Source organism: Oncorhynchus clarkii, chromosome 1 (genome assembly GCF_045791955.1).
Source record: "Oncorhynchus clarkii lewisi isolate Uvic-CL-2024 chromosome 1, UVic_Ocla_1.0, whole genome shotgun sequence".
Lineage (NCBI taxonomy): Eukaryota > Metazoa > Chordata > Actinopteri > Salmoniformes > Salmonidae > Oncorhynchus > Oncorhynchus clarkii.
The window spans coordinates 42,903,627-42,923,136 of NC_092147.1; the positions used below are offsets into that span (position 1 = coordinate 42,903,627).

At 41.9% G+C, this 19,510-nt stretch overlaps 1 protein-coding gene and 1 pseudogene across 1 annotated transcript in view; both read left to right on the plus strand.

Annotated features, from left to right (window-relative positions):
* LOC139407372 (chromatin remodeling regulator CECR2-like) overlaps positions 1–6,355 on the plus strand; it is a 66,349-nt gene extending 59,994 nt beyond the window's left edge. The window contains exon 19 of the mRNA XM_071151100.1: positions 102–6,355. The gene's annotated coding sequence lies outside the window, so the exon portion shown is untranslated. The remainder of the gene's footprint in view (positions 1–101) is intronic.
* An 8,200-nt stretch (positions 6,356–14,555) lies between these two features.
* Positions 14,556–19,327, plus strand: LOC139397179 (adenosine deaminase 2-A-like; annotated as a pseudogene).
* Positions 19,328–19,510: the final 183 nt, after the last annotated feature.

Consider the following 19,510-nt stretch of genomic DNA (forward strand, 5'->3'; position numbering starts at 1 on the left):
GGCGGAGGAGGGTGAAGGGCTATCACCAATCAATATTTCCGAATCCCTGTCATGTTTCAATGCTTAATCTCCTTTTTTCATTCCTTTTCCCCACAATCCAGGTGAAGGACACAAGCAACAAACACCTGTACACAAAGCAGTGCCTGCATTTCATCCATCCATGACGATAACCCGTGTGGTTGCCTGTGTGTCTCCTGTCATAAGCCTTTAAATGTGACTGTGCTGTTGGAACCATGATGTTCTCTGCTGTGGAGCGGCTCAAAATGGAGTCTTGGCCGTTGTCTTTTCTCTGTCTGTCTGTGTCAAGGGGCACCAGTAACTACTGCTCTCACTGCATCAGACAGAAGATATGCAGTGTGTGCAGACAAGGGAAACATATTTATTTGAGAATCTCTTTAGGGAATGAGTTCTTTGCCCCTCGGGTTGTCTGTCTGCTTCATGTGGAACCCTCACTGAGACTGCCTCTATGCAGAGACATGGCTCTGTTTGCCAGTGGACTTCCAGTTCAGACTGTGTGTACAGCTGGTCCCTTCCTGCAAGAACATCTGGAGATCCTGCTCCTCTGTCTGCAGCCTCACACTGGTTGGACAAAGCTACTGGTCATTGGATTTTGTCTGGAGGAAGGCTCTTCCCCTGACTATAGCTCTCCTATGGACCTCCAGCCCCTTCGGTCCTGTCCAAACCTCTACAGAAGAGAAAAATGGATCCGGTGATGAGAAGAGGGGGCTGGTGTTATTGTTTCTTTGGGGGTTTTTCCCCAAATGTTTTTAAACTCAGGTGTAGAAAAGGAGGAACTTTAAGACTGAAGAGAAGCTGTCATCAGAACCCTGTCGACGGACGGGCCTTGCCGTTTACTTTTTGTTGAATGTATGTGTGAATGATAGATATAGACCTGCAGAGAGCCTTCTCTGCTATGCACTAGGGATAGTCTACACATACTGGAGTGGCCTTGGAATTTTTACGTTGGTGCTAGTTTTATATATATATATATATTAGTCGAAGTTGGAAGTTTACATACACCTTAGCCAAATGCATTTAAACTCAGTTTTTCACAATTCCTGACGTTTAATCCTAGTAACAATTCCCTGTCTTAAGTCAATTAGGATGACCACTTTATTTTAAGAATGTGATATGTCAGAATAAGCTAGAGAACAAGGTAGAGAATGATTTATTTATTTCGTCACATTCCCAGTGGGTCAGAAGTTTACATACACTCAATTAGTATTTGGTAGCATTGCCTTTTCAATTGTTTAACTTAGGTCAACCGTTTCGGGTGGCCTTCCACAAGCTTCCCACAATAAGTTGGGTGAATTTTGGCCCATTCCTCCTGACAGAGCTGGTGTAACTGAGTCAGGTTTGTAGGCCTCCTTGCTCGCACAAGCTTTTTCAGTTCTGCTCACAAATTTTCTATAGGATTGAGGTCAGGGCTTTGTACTGGCCACTCCAATACCTTGACTTTGTTGTCCTTAAGCCATTTTGCCACAACTTTGGAAGTATGCTTGGGGTCATTGTCCATTTGGAAGACCCATTTGCGACCAAGCTTTAACTTCCTGACGGTTGTCTTGAGATGCTGCTTCAATATATCCACATAATTTTCCTCCTTAATGATGCCATCTATTTTGTGAAGTGCACCAGTCCCTCCTGCAGCAAAGCACCCCCACAACATGATGCTGCCACCTCCATGCTTCACGGTTGGGATGGTGTTCTTCAGCTTGCAAGCATCCCCCTTTTTCCTCCAAACATAACGATGGTCATTATGGCCAAACAGTTCTATTTTTGATTCATCAGACCAGAGGACCGTTCTCCAAAAATAGGATCTTTGTCCCCATGTGCAGTTGCAAACCGTAGTCTGGCTTTTTTATGGCGGTTTTGGAGCATTGGCTTCTTCCTTGCTGAGTGGCCTTTCAGGTTATGTCGCTATAGGACTCGTTTTACTGTGGATATAGATACTTTTGTACCTGTTTCCTCCAGCATCTTCACAAGGTCCTTTGCTGTTGTTCTGGAATTGATTTGCACTTTTCACACCATAGTACGTTCATCTCTAGGAGACAGAACGCATCTCCTTCTTGAGTGTTATGACGGCTGCGTGGTCCCATGGTGTTTATACTTGCATACTATTGTTTGTACAGATGGACGTGGTACCTTCAGGCATTTGGAAATTGCTCCCAAGGATGAACCAGACTTGAGGTCTACAATTTTTTTTCTGGGGTCTTGGCTGATTTCTTTTGATTTTCCCATGATGTCAAGCAAAGAGGCACTGAGTTTGAAGGTCGGCCTTGAAATTCATCCACAGATACACCTCTAATTGACTCAAATGATGTCAATTAGCCTATCAGAAGCTTCTAAAGCCATGACATCTCCTGAAAATGTCCAAGCTGTTTAAAGGCACAGTCAACTTAGTGTATGGTAACTTCTGACCCACTGGAATCTGTAGACAATTGTTGGATTAATTACGTGTCATGCACAAAGTAGATGTCCTAACTGACTTGCCAAAACTAGTTTGTTAACAAGAAATTTGTGGAGTGGTTGAAAAACTAATTTTAATGACTCCGACATAAGTGTATGTAAACTTCCGACTTCAACTGTAACTCTTCACTGTAGTTGACCTCTTGTCTCAAACTAGGGAATTATGTTGGATGGTTTTCCACACTTCCATGTGTCCTGCTGGTTGGTATACGCACTAAGTGAACATGAGTTAGAATCAACAATTGATGTATGCTGAGGTCTTTTTTTATGTTAATGTTGTCATCTTTACAGCCCACTTCATTTAACCTGGACCATGTATTGCATTCCATACATTTGGTGAAAAATAACACTTAACATGGTAGTCCCACTGTAGCTCCTTTTTATGGTGAGTTTTATTATTCTATTCGTAACGGTTAAGATTGTATCCACAATTGCACCCATGCATGATTATTTCTTCACGTCAGTGCTTCATCCTCCCCAATTCAATTAACCTTTTATATGTCCTCAGGGTGTACAGTTTTATACGGGTATTTTAATGAATTATTTGAAGGACAAGAAAATATGACTGGAATTGTGACAAATGAATCAACCTAATTTTATGTGAAGAAACTGATAAACCAATATTGTTTTTGCAAGATTCTGTGTTATTTTTGGTCCTCTTGTGACAGTGGGGGGGGGGGGGGAAAGAGTCTTGCTCACTGCCAACCTGTTTGCTTTGTTTGGGGTTAAATAAAATATCTATTCCGTTTTGTACTAATTGGAATAGTTGAGTTTTTCGACATTCCAGTTTGTTTTTTGTTTAATATTGTTGCTCTTGTCATTGCCACTATACAGTACCAGTCAGAAGTTAGGACACCTACTCATTCAAGGGGTTTTCTTTATTTTTACTATTTTCTACATTGTAGAATAATAGTGAAGAAGACATCAAAACTATGAAATAACGCGTATGAAATCATGCAGTAACCAAAAAAGTGTTAAATCCAAATATGTGATATTCTTCAAAGTGAGCCACCGTTTGCCTTGATGAAAGCTTTGCACACTCTTGGCATTCTCTCAACCAGTTTCACCTGGAATGCTTTTCCATCAGTCTTGAAGGAGTTCCCACATATGCTGAGCACCTGTTGCCTGGTTTTTCCTTCACTCTGCAGTCCAACTCATCCTAAACCATCTCAATTGAGTTGAGGTCGGGTGATTGTGGAGGCCATGTCATCTGATGCAGCACTCCATCACTCTCCTTGGTCAAATAGCCCTTACACAGCCTGGAGGTGTGTGGGGTCATTGTCCTGTTGAAAAGAAAATGATAGTCCCACAAAGAGCAAACCAGATGGGGTGGTGTGTCGCTGCAGGATGCACTGGTAGCCATGCTGGTTAAGTGTGCCTTGAATTCTAAATAAATCACTGACCGTGTCACCAGCAAAGCACCCCCACTGTCACACCACCATGCTTCACGGTGGGAACTAGACATGCGGAGATCATCCGTTCACCTGCTCTGTGTCTCACAAAAACACCTCGGTTGAAACCAAAAATCTCAAATTTGAAAAAATCTCACTCATCAGACCAAAGGACAGATTTCCACCATTCTAATGTCCATTGCTTGTGTTTCTTGGCCCAATAAATCTTCTTATTAGTGTCCTTTAGTAGTGATTTCTTTGCAGCAATTTGACGATGAAGGCCTGATTTCACATGGTCTCCTCTGAACAGTTGATGTTGAGATGTCTTACTTGAACTCTGAAGCATTTATTTGGACTGCAATTTCTGAGGTGCAGTTAACTCTAATGAACTTGTCCTCTGCAGCAGAGCTAACTCTGGGTCTTCCTTTCCTGTGGTGGTCCTTATGAGAGCCAGTTTCATCATAGCGCTTGATGGTTTTTGCAACTGCACTTGAAGAAACTTTCAAAGTTCTTAATTTTCTGCATTGACTGACCTTCATGTCTTAAAGTAATGATGGACTGTTGTTTCTCTTTGCTTATTTGAGCTGTTCTTGCCATAATATTAACTTGGGCTAGCTAATGTATACCACCCCTAGACAACTAATCGACTCAAATTCATTAAGAAGGAAAGAAATTCCACAAACTAACTTTTAACAAGGCACACTTGTTAATTGAAATGCATTCCAGTTGACTACCTTATGAAGCTGGTTGGGAGAATGCCACGAGTATGCAAAGCTTTCATCAAGGCAAAGGGTGGCTACTTTGATCTAAAAAAAATCCAGGGCTGTATCACATCCGGTCATGATTGGGAGTCCCATAGAGCGGCGCACAATTGGCCCAGCGCCGTCCGGGTCTGGCTGGGGTAGGCCGTCATTGTAAATAAGAATTTGTTCTTAACTGACTTATCGAGTTAAAAAAAAAAATTGAAACATGTAAGAAATATATTGATTTAACACTTTTTTTTTTGGTTACTACATGATTCCATATGTTATTTCATAGTTTTGATGTCTTCACTATTATTCTACAATATAAAGAAAAACCCTTGAATGAGTAGGTATGTTCAAACTTTTGACTGGTACTGTACACGGTGAGTGATTTTGTCTTTGAACAATTGATCTGTGTAGATTTGAAGTCTTCCCCATCTTATCATATCCATGTTGCGCCTGTGAGCCCCACAGGTATAGTGATGGCAACAAATGAATCTACCTCATAGCCAGTCCACTGGCATCCACTAAGTCCCTCCACTCACCAGAGTCAGTCCCCAGCACACAAATGGCCTAACACTACTATTGTCATGACTATGTCTAATTTTCCCAGTGCCAAGTCATGTTACTGTCCTGAACAAAAGTATAGTATACCCGTCCATGGAACATTTTATTGTAAGGTTATTTGTGTTACTGCCGGGGGGGGTTGTTAAAGGGCGTATGTCTGAGGTCGTCAGAAAAGGGCTCTTTAAATATGATCTTGTCTCACCAGCTGTATAGATTGCATGCCTTCCTGCCACAGAGTGAGGTGAGTAGACAACCTGAGCCCTGTGGTTCTACTGGATCGGTGTTAGGCAGCATAGAGATGGCAGTGTAGTTCCCTCAATTATAGACACCTATGGCATTAAAAGGAAATGTGCTCAAGGAGGGATGAATATAGGAAAATACTGGAAGCTGTGAGACTTTTGATTTGTCCCAGGATACTGTATATCAGGGATCATCAACTAGATTCAGCCGCAGGCCAATTTTCTTTCTTGAGCGAATGGTCGGTGGGCCGGAACATAATTACAAATCATTTGTATACTGCAATTTGACCGCAAGAAGGCCAAAAATATATTTCACCTAAAACATTTCAAACCTCGCTTACATTTGTATACGATCACATGTATCTCTCTATTATCCGTGGTAATTCTTAGGAACAAAGTTTTGCTCAGAAAACTTGGGGGGCCAAATAAAACCACTCGTGAGCCTGTTGGGGAACCCTGCTGTTTAAGGATGTATTGTTTTACTTGCTAGGGATTTTTAGTACTAGATGAGGTCTTCTCGTCGGTAGTGTGATCATTTGCGCTGTCCATGTATGGACAATGTAGTTGTAAATGGTCTGTGAGGTTATCATACTGTTATGCAGCTTTGTTGTCGCTGATGTGTAGTCTGCACAAGACATGGAAGTCTGTATGCCACTCACTCCACTTCTACTCTGTCATCCAGTTTGTCTGCACTAGTCAAATATCTAGATTTGATTAAATGTGAATCATATTTATTTGCTCTTAAATGTTGTACATTTGGACTTTTTTTTATATAAATGTTATCTTTGGTTGTTTTTTTGTTTTTAAGCAGTTGACATTTACCTCTGTAGCATGGCAGCATCAAAAAAGACCCTGTATGTTTCATCTGACTGACATAGATTATTTTGGAAATGGACTGAAGTATTTTCTATACTGCACATTTCTTAGAATAAATCACTTTTCCTGAATTGAAGTATGTTGCTTGTTCTCCATTTTCTTTGGTGGTAGGGGAGGGAGGGAGAGCTGAGGCTTGGGTGATGTTACTGAAATATGCTTAGGCCTATCAAAGGACAGTGTCTTGTAAAGGAGTAGCCTATCAGATAGGCCTACTGGTATGGCAAAAAAGTAGGTGTAAGGCTTCTGACTTGATTATTTAAATAATGCAAGACTGTTTATGCCTTGATGAATTGGAAAATAGAATTGGAAAAAAAAACTAGGACCTGGCTTCTGCATTGATGTTTCTGTCTTGAAGTGTTTGTCAGTGTCCTCGTTTTAGTACACTTTTATAATCGATGTTAAATCAAATAATAAAATGGGATACTCTTAGCCATGGTCAGAATTCCAGTGTTGTATTCAGGTACAGTAACTGTGGATCCATATGTGCAAGGCATGGACTTATGGACCTGCAACCTTATAACTGTCAACAAATAAATACACAATTTTTTCACTTTTTTTTTTCCAGAGCTTTATATTTTTTTTCTCCATGTAAGACCAGGCTTGTGCCTTGATGGATGTTTTCCCTGATGAAGTACTTGATGGTGAAGTATTCATTGAGGGTCCACCTCAATCTCATCTCCAGTATACCTGTACATACTTGTACTGGGGGGAGCTCAGCCAGGTGCTGTAGTACACGGGCTGAGCAGCATAGTTGGGTAGCCGCAGCAATAGTTGGGCTAGCAGTGGTTACCCAGGTGTGTCATCTGCTAATAGATCTCTGGTTTCTTCACCGGCATGCCATTTTGACCATGCACCCAGGGTCTCAATCTTCAGAAGGGTCTCTGGGTTGAGCTTTTCTTGAAGGCTGCGCAGGTGTCCTGGTTGCCAGTGGAGGTAGTGGCCGCAATTGAATCCAGCAGGCTCTTCACCATCTCCCGGATTTCTGTCTTCAGGTCCTTTGTAAAGAGTCTCAGGAGACAGCCAGTCATTGCCAAACATAATGAAATAAAATAAATGTTTCTCGTGTTGTTCATGGTCACTATACCTGCTTGGCACACCATAAAGTAGCCTAGTTGAGAGACTATGACCAACTGAATATTGGAAAATGGTGCACAGAAATACATTTAGTAGGCTAATAGAAAGCAGTGACCCTGCTATTTTAAGTGGCCATCAACTGCTTTCAAAAGTGTTTTCCCGCAACTGTTAAGAAATGTGCTATCGCTGGGCATGGATGTTTCTCCCTCTGGCACTTGCAAATTTTAACGCGCCTCTGGGGGAATATTTATTGCATGGAGTTCGACAAGCTGACCAATTGAATAGGTAAACCATTCTGATTTTGCTGTTGGTTACTCGTGTTGTTGGCTGAGGAACATTTTAATGTGCGCAGAAATTTTCATTCGATATTGCAAAATTTGTTTAACCAAAGGTACTGGACTCCGCTCTGCACCTGGCTCTTACTGGCTGCTGGTCTCAGAGCATTTTGTATTATTCTGTACGTAAATCTGAGACACTCCGTTTAATATGACATGTTACGTTTCGTATGGTTAGCTAGGTAGCTAACGTTAGCTAGGTTAGAGGACGGGTTAGCTAAAGGGTTAAGGTTTGGGGAAGGGTTAGCTAACATGCAAAGTAGCTAAAAAATATTAAGTAGTTAAAGTTGCTAATTAGCTAAAATGCTAATGTCTGTAACGCAACACCCCAACCAACCACTGTCCTTTAGTTTTTTGCCTTAAGTGACCTTCTGTCTTATGTTACATTTGGTGTGGTAACATACATATTTACGTTTACTATGTTACGTCTAGTCTGAGGCCAGGCTGCTCATTTGGAGTACAGCTGCTGGATCTCACCCCAGACCAATTTTTCCCCCGGGTAGCATAAGTAACAACGCACGAGAAATTACAGTGTGTAGTTTGAGTGACATGAAGGTCTTGGTTCCAAAAGTGTCAGGAAAGCCTATTGTATTGGCATGGTCTGTTTGTGGTGCTCTGATCTTTTTTTTTATAATGATTTCTCTCGCTTTATTAAGTCAATCAGGTTTGTGACGGTGTCACATTAATTATTCAGTTTGCTAAAATGCAGTTCTTTTTTTTCAGTATAACCATAGAAATACATGTTCCTACACTAAATAACAACCTTTTGAAATGAAGGTTAATTAGGTTCACATAATTTCTGATTCCTTGTATCACTGATAGTCCGTTAAAATAACTGAAAAAAATGGCATCTATTGAAATGCAAACAGACAAAACAAGAGGACGTCTGCGACACAAAGCATTAATCTATTGTGGCACTGCATGTTGTCTCCTCTCATCAGCTTCATCCACTTGACATGTGAATCAACCCCCCTCAACGAGCGAGACCGGGTGACCCGCTGTTTTGGGAAGTGAGTAGGAGGTAGTGGTACACTTATAGGCTACAGAACCGAAAACAGCTAGTTGTTATTATAGAGCAATATAGGAGCACCAATTCATCACTTCACTTTCACGGACAGGTTTCTTAATAAGTGGTGAGAAACATGGTCTAATAATAATTAAGGCACTGAGGCAATGTTCAACAACGTGTTATATGTATCCATCTGTTCAGTGTGAACGCGATCTCTGTTACTTTGTTACACTTTTGAATTGTTGTTAAATACATCTTTGTTACGTTGGTAGTTACATTGAAATCGCCAACGTGTCAAACTATTGCGTAGCCCAGCCTGGTCTCATTGCAGTCGTAGCCCTAAACTTTAAACTGAACAATATTTATAGGCGACCGCTGAAGCATGGGGTTGTCAAGCTCAACAACTCACCTCTGTTACATGAAATAAAGATAACTATTACCTATCAAAGCTATTTTTTTATTGCAACAATGTATGCAATTTCTTAATTTCATGCATGCCATGTGGTCTCCTGTTCACCACATGAGCAGCAGTGGCCATTTTAAGGTGAAAAACTCAACCCCATCACACTCAACCCTGTTACTTTTTGATCAATAACAGCGTTGTGAGACTGTGACAGGTTTGAGTTTGTCACTTCGTGAAGTTATCCAATTATTCAAATTCATTATTATTGTTCATCTTCATTCTTATACATGCATAGGTTGACTGTAATGTCCATGTTAAAGGTCCATTTTGGGTCAAAACACCAAAAGAACAGCTTTAAGCTATAACTGATCATACCTGGGTTTTTTTTATGCTTAACCGATGAATAAAAAATTATTACAAATGTTGAATACGATATTTGGCTACTGAAGTGCCATTTCGTCCCGATCTCTGCAGCTTCCATCCAAAAACAAATCCTGTGAAATGACGTTAACACATACTGGAGGAGTTACTGGCTAGCTACAGCGGCTAGCTTAGCTAACAAGCTAACTATGGTGGTTGCGGCGTGCCTGGCGAGTATGAAGCATCGATGAGCCACCAAAGGGACAACCCATTTCTGTTTGAAAATTGAGAAAGAGTCGGAGTTGGTCCATTTTTGTGCCCAAAGTCAACCTTTAAGTGTATATATACTGTCGTCCACAGGCCTATTAGAGTGAAGTCACTGGAGAATCCACTTGTATATAGGCCTATTGAGTGAAGTCACTGGAGAGCATCCTATTCGTCTATCAACATTTCTGCTAAGATCTTCACATCTCAGTCTAAAGTAAATTGCCCTGAAATCAGGATTAGGGTTTAATATTTTCCCGGTATTTTACAAATGTTCCATCCTGAGAATAAGTCACTTTTATCCCGGTTAACCCGGTATTTCCCGCCAAAACCAGAAGTCTCCTTCTAAAGCATTATGAAGTATATACATAGTCCTATGTCTGAATTTGATTAGAGCTTTGATCGAAAATTCAAGCTGTTGCTACCTGAGCCTGATGAGCCACTTTAAATACATTTAATGAGCCCAAGCCCAAAAAAGTAAATGATGGTGCCCTTATACTGTGGGCCTATAGGGTATACTGTAGGCTACTGCACATTACGCACAATAGAAAAACATAAAAGCCCACAGATGTAGCTAGCTATATGCTCTCTTGGCTAAATAAATTAAACTTGCTCCTGTAGGTTAATCTTTTTGATTGTGTACTGTACTATATTAATTATGCACATCGATCAAACCATGATCAAGCAGGGAGAGAACATTCTGGTGCTGCACATGCGGCCTACAAAGTTAGAGTATAGGCTAGATTGTATTTCATACAGTTGAAGTCGGAAGTTTACATACACCTTAGCCAAATGCATTTAAACACAGTTTTTAATAATTCCTGCCATTTAATCCCAGTAAAAATTCCCTTTCTTAGGTCAGTTAGGATCACCACTTTATTTTAAGAATGTGAGAGTCAGAACAATATTAGTGATTTATTTCAGCTTTTATTTCTTTCATCACATTCCCAGTGGGTCAGACGTTTACATACTAATTGAGTGTATTTGGTAGCATTGCTTATAAATTGTTTAACTTGGGTCAAATGTTTTGAATAGCCTTCCACAAGCTTCCCACAATAAGTTGGGTGAATTTTGGCCCATTCCTCCTGATAGAGCTGGTGTAACTGAGTCAGGTTTGTAGGCCTCCTTGCTCGCACACGCTTTTTCAGTTCTGCCCACATTTTCTATAGGATTGAGGTCAGGGCTTTGTGATGGCCACTCCAATACCTTGACTTTGTTGTCCTTAAGCCATTTTGCCACAACTTTGGAAGTATGCTTGGGGTCATTGTCCATTTGGAGACCCATTTGCGACCAAGCTTTATCTTCCTGACTTATGTCTTGAGATGTTGCTTCAATATATTCACATACTTTTCCTGCCTCATGATGCCATCTATTTTGAAGTACACTAGTCCCTCCTGCAGCAAAGCACCCCCACAACATGCTGCCACCCCTGTGCTTCACGGTTGGGATGGTGTTCTTCAGCTTGCAAGCATCCCCTTTTTCCTCCAAACAAAGCGATGGTCATTATGGCCAAACAGTTCTATTTTTGATTCATCAGACTAGAGGACATTTCTCCAAAAAGTAGGATCTTTGTCCCCATGTGCAGTTGAAAACCGTAGTCTGGTTTTTTTATGGTGGTTTTGGAGCAGTGGCTTCTTCCTTGCTGAGTGGCCTTTCAGGTTATGTCGATATAGGACTGTACTGTGGATATAGATAATTTTGTACCTGTTTCCTCCAGCATCTTCACAAGGTCCTTTGCTGCTGTTCTGGGATTGATTTGCACTTTTCGCACCAAAGTACGTTCATCTCTAGGAAACAGAACGCGTCTCCTTCCTGAGCGGTATGACGGCTGCGTGGTCCCATGGTGTTTATACTTGCATACTATTGTTTGTACAGGTGAACGTGGTACCTTCAGGCATTTGAAAATTGCTCCCAAGGATGAACCAGACTTGTGGAGGTCTATTGTTTTCTGAGGTCTTGGCTGATTTCTTTTGATTTTTCCATGATGTCAAGCAAAGTGGCACTGAGTTTGAAGGTAGGCCTTGAAATACATCCACAGGTACACCTCCAATTAACTCAAATGATGTCAAATAACCTATCAGAACCTTCTAAAGCCATTTTCTGGAATTTTCCGAGCTGTTTAAAGGCACAGTCAACTTAGTGTATGGTAACTTCTGACCCACTGGAATTGTGATACACTGAACTATAAATGAAATAATCTGTCTGTAAACAATTGTTGGAAAAATTACTTGTCATGAACAAAGTAGATGTCCTAACCAACTTGCCAAACTATAGTTTGTTAACAAGAAATGTGTGGAGTGGTTGAAAAACAAGTTTTAATGACTCCAACCTAGGTGTATGTAAACTTCAACTGTATATTTAACAATGCAATGGGGACAATATAAACTAAGCAAAAAAATAAATGGCCCTTTTCAGGACCCTTGTCTTTCAAAGATAATTAATAAAAATCCAAACTTCAGATCTTCATTGTAAACTGTTTCCCATGTTTGTTCAATGAACGATAAACAATTAATGAGCATGCACCTGTGGAACGGTTGTTAAGACACTAACATCTTACAGACAATTAGGCAATTAAGTAGGCAATTAAGGTCACAGTTATGAAAACTTGGACACTAAAGAGGCCTTTCTACTGACTCTGAAAACACCAAAAGAAAGATGCACAGGGTCCCTGCTCATCTGTGTGAACATGCCTTAGGCATGCTGCAAGGAGACATGAGGACTGCAGATGTGGCCAGGGCAATAAATTGCAATGTTTGTACTGTGAGACGCCTAAGACAGCTCTACAGGGAGACAGGACAGACAGCAGTGGCAGACCACATGTAACAACACCTGCACAGGATCGGTACATCCGAACATCACACCTGCGGGACAGGTACAGGATGGCAACAACAACTGCCCGAGTTACACCAGGAACATACAATCCCTCCATCAGTGCTCAGACTGTCCGCAATAGGCTGAGAGAGGCTGGACTGAGGGCTTGCAGGCCTGTTGTAAGGCAGGTCCCCACCAGACATCACCGGCAACAACGTCGCCTGTGGGTACAAACCCACCGTCGTTGGACCAGAAAGGATTGGCAAAAAGTGCTCTTCACTGATGAGTTGCAGTTTTGTCTCATCAGTGGGGATGGTAGGATTTGGGTTTATCGTCAAAGGAATGAGCGTTACACCGAGGCCTGTACTCTGGAGCGGGATCGATTTTGAGGTGGAGGGTCCGTCATGGTCTAGGGCGGTGTGTCACAGCATCATCGGACTGAGCCCGTTGTCATTGCAGGCAATCTCAACGCTGTGCGTTACAGGGAAGACATCCTCCTCCCTCATGTGGTACCCTTCCTGCAGGCTCATCCTGACATGACCCTCCAGCATGACAATGCCACCAGCCTTACTGCTCATTCTGTGCGTGATTTCCTGCAAGACAGGAATGTCAGTGTTCTGCCATGGCCAGCGAAGAGCCCGGATCTCAATCCCATTGAGCACGGCTGGGACCTGTTGGATCGGAGGGTGAGGGCTAGGGCCATTCCCCCCAGAAATTTCCAGGAACTTGCAGGTGCCTTGCTTGGTGGAAGAGTGGGGTAACATCTCACAACAGGAACTGGAAAATCTGGTGCAGCCCATGAGGAGGAGATGCACTGCAGTGCTTAATGCAGCTGGTGGCCACACCAGATACTGACTGTTACTTTTGATTGTGACACCCCCCCCCCCCCCCCCCCCCCCTTTGTTCAGGGACACATTATTCAATTTCTGTTTGTCACACATCTGTGGAACTTGCTCAGTTTGTCTGTTGTTGAATCTTCTGTTCATACAAATATTTACACATGTTAAGTTTGCTGAAGATAATCGCAGTTGACAGTGAGAGGACGTTTCTTTTTTTGTTGAGTTTACAAAAGTCGAAGTCCATAACGCACCCTCTTGGTGGAATGACCTATTTATAAAATGTATATTTTTGTTTAACACTTTGATCATAACTTTAAAGTATTCGGTATAAGCCATCAACCGTATTCACAAGTTAACAACACAAGGTCTGTGAATCACAAAGTGGTTTGTTGACAACCAACAGCTGGTGATGGTGCTGCTGTCTTTGACCACATCCACCACCAGGGCGCACTAGACTACTGACAGACAATGCCTGAAATTGGCTACAATTACGCTCAAAACTATATTTAATTAATTAATTGAGTATGTATGTATCAAATTCAGATGTAAATGCAAACTTTGTAGCCTCAGGTCCTGCAGACCCTCACCTTTAAATATTAAATACTATTCCTAGGAAGCTTTGATGGGGAAATGGGAACTAGACCTCAATAAGCTATTGGTTGAGACTTTTTGTTTGTTTCAAGAGGAACTAAATGTTCTGAGGAAGCAAGCATAAGAAAGGAATAATGAGGATGTGGATGTTATGAATGTTCTGCAAAGCAGTAAGCCTACACTAAACAACATCCACTGGGCGCAGACATCAATTTAATGTCTATTCTATGTTGGTTCAATGTAATTTCATTAATATTATGTGAGAACAACATTGATTCAACCAGTGTGTGCCCAGTGGACAAGCTCTGTTGATCTTGTTTTTGCACTAGATTTCCTTCACCATATTTTTCTTTCTCCTTTTTAGCTTTTTTATTCAGTGTTGACCAACATTGATTGGCCACACCTTCAGCATGCTGTGCTGGCCAGAGAGCCACCAAGTGTCTGTGGTGTCAGTCTTGCTGTGCTGGTGCAGCCCTGACCCTGGGCTCAGAGTCTGGTGCAGCAGGAGGCCTCCCAGACAGGAGGCAGGCTGCTGTTTACATGGGAACTACGGTGACTGAGTGCACAGCTGCACAAAGGAGCAGGAGATGGAGAGCTTAGACTTCCCTCCTGCCTTCAAGGCAAAACCCCTCATCCAGTGCAGCCCCATCTACAGCCTACCGCAGAGGATGCCCGAAGGTACACCTGATCTCAAATGGACCCCCACCCCGTCCTCTTTGCATTTGTGAGGATCTGAGAGGACAGGTGTAAGCAATAAGGGAAAACAAAATAATGGAAACACTTGAGTAAATGATGGAATCAAAGTTTATTGAAAGCAGGTGCTTCCACACAAGTGTGATTCCTGAGTGAATTAAGCAATTAACATTCCTTCATGCTTAGGGTCATGTATAAAAGTGCTGGCCAGGCCATTATTTTGGCTAGCATGGCTATGTCCCCATAAGATCTCCCCATAAGATCTACAGGGCACGAGTGGTCACTGAATGGTTTGAGGAGCATGAAAACGATGTCACCAGATTTGAACTCAATTGAACACTTATGGGAGATTCTGGAGCGACGCCTGAGACAGCGTTTTCCATCAACAAAACACCAAATTGTGGAATTTCTTGTGGAAGAATGGTGTCGCATCCCTCCAATAGATTTCTAGACACTTGTCAAATCTATGCCAAGGTGCATTGAAGCTGTTCTGGCTTGTGGTGTCCCAATGCCCTATTAAGACACTATGTTGGTGTTTCCTTTATTTTGGCAGTTACCTGTATATAATGTACTTCATTGTAAGCCACACAGGTTACGATGACCTCTTATCTGTTTTAGGGGAAGCCCTTCATGTCCATGACTTCTCCATTGTGGGAGTGGAGTGGCTGGTGAGGAATGTGACGTACTGGCCACACTGCTACATGTGCTTTTCATAGGACCTGTCAGTCCGGTTCCTCTTCTGCTCTTGGCAGCCAAATCCAATACCTCAGTGCTCCTCTTGTATGCTGCTGGAGCAGTGGCAATTTTAGCATGTACATCTTATCTTGGTGGGGTAAACTCAAAAAAAAAAAAAAAAGTGATTCCTGCCAGCAAAGCCACTAAACAACACAACACTAAACAATACATTAATAGCAGTGACAAACAGTGCCCACAAACTATTTTGAATTTTATTTAACCTTCTATTTAACTAGGCAAGTCAGTTAAGAACAAATTCTTATTTACAATGACGGCCTACCAAAAGGCCTGCAGCAGGGACGGGGGCTGGGATAAAGAATACAAATGAATTAAATAAAGAGACAACACTACATAAAGAGAGACCTAAGACAGCAACACAACATGGCAGCAGCACAAAACATGGTACAAACATTATTGGGCACAGACAACAGCACTAAGGGCAAGAAGGTAGAGACAACAATACATCACACAAAGCAAGTATAAACACCATGGGACCACGCAGCCGTCATACCGCTCAGGAAGGAGACGTGTTCTGTCTCCTAGAGATGAACGTACTTTGGTGTGAAAAGTGCAAATCAATTCCAGAACAACAGCAAAGGACCTTGTGAAGATGCTGGAGGAAACGGGTACAAAAATATCTATATCCACAGTAAAACGAGTCCTATATCGACATAACCTGAAAGTCCACTCAGTAAGGAAGAAGCCACTGCTCAAAAACCGCCATTAAAAAATCCAGACTACAGTTTGCAACTGCACATGGAGACAAAGATTGTACTTTTTGCAGAAATGTCCTCTGGTCTGATGAAACAAAAAAAAACTGTTTGGCCATAATAACCATCGTTATGTTTGGAGGAAAAAGGGGGAGGCTTGCAAGCTGAAGACACCATCCCAACTGTGAAGCACAGGGGTGGCAGCATCATGTTGTGGGGGTGCTTTGCTGCAGGAGGGACTGGTGCACGTCACAAAATAGATGGCATCATGGGGAAAATGATGTGGATATTTTGAAGTAACATCTCAAGACATCAGTCAGGAAGTTAAAGCTTGGTCGCAAATGGGTCTTCCAAATGGACAATGACCCCAAGCATACTTCCAAAGTTGTCGCAAAATGGCTTAAGGACAACAAAGTCAAGGTATTGGAGTGGCCATCACAAAGCCCTGACCTCAATCCTATAGAAAATTTGGGCAGAACTGAAAAAGCGTGTGCGAGCAAGGAGGCCTACAAACCTAACTCAGTTACACCAGTTCTGTCAGGAGGAATGTGCCAAAATTCACCCAACTTATTGTGGGAAGCTTGTGGAAGGCTGCCCAAAATGTTTGACCCAAGTTAAGCCATTTATAAGCAATGCTACCAAATACTAATTGAGTGTATGTAAACATCTGACCCACTGGGAATGTGATGAAAGAAATAAAAGCTGAAATAAATCAATCTCTACTATTATTCTGACATTTCACATTCTTAAAATAAAGTGGTGATACTAACTGACCTAAGACAGAGAATTTGTACTAGGATTAAATGTCAGGAATAGGGAAAAACTGAGTTTAAATGTATTTGGCTAAGGTGTATGTAAATTTCCGACTTCAACGGTATGAAAGGGACCATATTTTAGGGTGAGGCACATGGGCTACTAACAGCCTACTACACAACATACACGTACTATTACTTAGCTACAGTGCACATATCTCCCTGGCATTTTACATCATTTATGCAGCAGCATAAGACATTTTTGGACACACCTTGTTGTTGTGCTGTGCTCACTTGAACAGGAAGGTGGTGCGGCGGTACTTGTGGGCAAATTTTGGCATCGAACTTTGTCATCAAAGTCTGGCATTCTCTGGTTTTATGGTGCTTTCAAGACAACTTAGAACTCAGAAAAAAACAAGGTTGAATCATGACATCAGTGATCTTCAGGTCGGCACTCTAGAAGGAGGCCTGAGTTCCCGACTTGGAATTCCGAGTTGGTTGACTGTTCAAAAACATATTTTCCCAGTCGGAGCTAGTTTTTAAAAATCTAATTCCCAGTTGTCTTGAACTCACTCAAGTCTTAGTTTTCCAGTTCCAAGTTTTCAGTTGTTTTGAACGCCGCAGAAGTCATGCTGGATTGACAGCATGAATGTTTGTCCTTTTAAGCTTGGTAAAGAGACTCTTAAACCCAGACTTTTTGCGCCTGAATGGAAGAAAGTCCCCATAGCAATGTTCCAACATCTAGTGGAAAGCCTTCCCAGAAGAGTGGAGGCTGTTATAGAAGCAAAGGGGGACCAACTCAATATTAATGCCCATGATTTTGGAATGAGATGTTCGACGAGCAGTCCACATACTTTTGGTCAAGTAATGTATTTTATGTCATTTATATGTCATGGTCATACTATGTCTACTCACACAAGCATCTCCCTGGTGGAATACATACACAATTGATTTTTTATTTCACCCACATATTTCCTATTTCATGCACTCTTCATTTAATCTGGTCCTCCACTGAAGATCCAGAGACTGCATACCCCAGCCAAGACATCATTTGGAAGAGGTTTGAGCAGGCCTTCATTTTGTCTTGGGGACTAGTCACCTACACTACTATATTCAAGCACGTGCTATAAGGGCCTGAGCTGAGGTCATTGCTTCCAGATGTAAACAATACACACACAGAGATGCATGTATATTGTTCAAGCCATGTTATGACTTTAGTTGTGACTAAGTTGTTAGAATCATTCCAAACACAGAATAGATTGAGTTGACCAATCATTTTCAACTTGTAACCAAACTGCATTGTCACATAAAATACACTGTGTAATTCTTACATGTTTATTACTGATGCACAGACATACAAGCTGGATGGGAGCACACATGACAGTGCATGGGGCCTCAAGACCTATCAGGACGAGACCAGGCAGTTTGTGCCAGAACACCCAGACTTCCTGGGAGCTCGGGTCCTCTTCACTGGGCACAGGTGACTATGTAGGTACATCGTTAGTCACAAGACTCCTCAAAATTGTCTAATCTCTTTTAGGAAAAAAAATATGATTTATATGGACTTCATTTATGAATTACTTTCATTACTAGATGTATTACTAAATGGGTATAGGTTGTGCAGGGTGTTGTTGACGTGTCTGGTGTTTTCTTCTGGTATTAGGTGGAAGACCCCTCTGGTACTTCAAGGAGGCTTTGTCTCTGCCAGGCGAGAGAAGAGTCAACCATCCCTACTTCCATGCAGGAGAAACTGGTGAGCACATGAACCCTTACTCTTCATCTGAAGTGTTCATACTAAGTCTAAACTCATGTAATTACAGTATAAGCCAATAGATCCCTTGTAGTATTTTGTGTTGAGAATGAATTTTGTTCAGCACAGATGAGTTATTACTATCGTCTACATTGATGGCATTGATTGACCTCACTGTCATTCGCAGATGAATACGGCACTGATATGAATGGGAGCCTGCTGGATGCTCTACTGTTCAACCCCGTCTTCCACCAGCCACAGCTTTTCCTTGCTGTGCCACCCAGTGGCCAAGGAGTTCTCTAGGAAGAGAGGGGTGGTGTTAAAGGTGTTGGAAGGGCCGCAGGGTTTCCCAAACTTTCACATAGAAACGCTCAAGGAACTGGCTATGAACTCCATCAGGTGAGGCCAAGCATCGTACAACATTGGTGGAATATCCTGGACTAGCTTAGTCACCTGCAACCATTTATGTCATGGTATGATAGAGTAAGAATTCTGACTTTAAATGTTTTCTATGTCTATGTTCCAGGTATAGCTCTGTCTCCACAGCTGAAGGAGAAAGCCTTGACCTTGTGGCAGAGAAAATAGGAAACATTTGTCTCAGAGAACTCACGATGGAGACCTGCTTGGGGAGAGGCCTGGGGCAGAGGAGTGGTCATTTGGACGCTGACTGTGACAGTGGCATCACCTCAGACCTTGAGCCTGTTGCTTGTGCCCCATAAGTGTTACCATATGAAGGGAAGGATATTTGGCATGGTGTTCCCAAATGACAAATGGACACAATTAGGACAAGGGAAAGGATTCAGTTGTTATTGAAACATTATTTCATATGAATACGGAGCTTCAGACAGTTTGGCAAATTACGTTTGAGAAGAAAAAGAGAACAAGATCATATCGCCCTCCAG